The sequence below is a fragment of the Silurus meridionalis genome, chromosome 23 (genome assembly GCF_014805685.1).
Source record: "Silurus meridionalis isolate SWU-2019-XX chromosome 23, ASM1480568v1, whole genome shotgun sequence".
NCBI classification, from domain to species: Eukaryota; Metazoa; Chordata; class Actinopteri; order Siluriformes; family Siluridae; genus Silurus; species Silurus meridionalis.
In genome coordinates, this window is record NC_060906.1 from 12543792 (window position 1) to 12545250 (window position 1459).

Sequence of the window (1459 nt, forward strand, 5' to 3'; positions counted from 1 at the left end):
AGCGCCACACATTTGGAGAAGGTGCTAGAGCAACTCCCACAATACAGCACAATCCCTTCCCCATATCTGAGGATGCTTTCACAGGGTAATATTGATGCCATAGATAACACAATCAGCTGACCAGTAAATAGTTGCAGATTTTCCATTACTTCTAAAGTATTTTTTATTTTATTTTAATGCTTTCCTATACCAAATATATCGGAAAATATGTATACACAAAGCTCACTTAATGATTGCTCAGAAACAGTTCTTCATGTTTCCATCCTTGTAAAAACTGGGTACAACCAGGTAAAAACTGATTCACTTCCAGGGTTTTTACCATTGCTAAACTAACACCACAACTTTCTGAAAAAAGTAGGCTAATATATTGTAGCTTTAGATCCTGATTCATAGAAGGTTGTCTGAAAAAATCATAAATAAATGTTTGTTTGTTTTACATTTTTATGTCAACCATTCAAGTAAATAGGTTTTCAATTCTTCTTTCTGTCCTGAAACAATCACTCATTGTATTTTTTGACAAAAGCTTTCAGATGATGGTTTATTTGAATTGTCTGAATTGAACTTGAAATATATAACATAAAATCGAATTCTAATTTAAAACTTATTTTTATATATTAAATATGTATTTTTTTTTTTTTTTTTAGCAAAGATCATGATGGGTAAAAATAAAAACCTCCAAAGTTATTTTGCCTAAAGATATCTAAAATCTTGCTCGCTGGTGTGATTTTCTCACACAGTAAATGTCATGCTTTGATCAAGTTGGTTAGATACTTGCCAAACAAAAAAGTACATAAGCCTAAGCAGTTCAATTTGTAATCAGATTTTGACTCAACATGTTGTATCTGTGCCTGTTGTTGATGTTCCTGTTCTCCAGTCCAAACTGACATGGAATTTACATGTACCTTAGTGAGCTGAAGAGTCTAGATATGATGTGAAAATGGGTTTTCTATAACATTGAAAAAAGACCTCCATTGGGTTCATTGCAGGTGCATGCTCACAACATAACAATAATGACACACTTAAACTGTATTCAAAGCCAATCTTGAAAAACACTTCCTTTGCCTGTTATCTGTTAACCACACTTTCACATTAAACTATCAGGACAGACTGCAGGTATTTTTGCAAGATATATAAATATAGTTCTATATATTCAAGCACTGTACAGTATGAGAAATTGTCAAGGTTTAAGCGTTTGGGATTGATTTTTGGCATCTACGGTTACCCAGGCTTGTCTGGAAATTTAGACAAATAAGACAAAATGCAGGAGGAAGCACCTGCTTGCTGACGAGGAGCTATTTCCACCCTCAGTGCTGGGAGACGTAGAGCTCTATTCCGGTGGATAGCACAGGGGGCTTTCCCCCATTTTCCCTGTTTACCTTCAAGTGCAGTGCCAGTGTCCAGCTGCACAGATGTGCACCCTGCATCCCCACACTCCCAGGCCTCCAGATGTTCCACACAA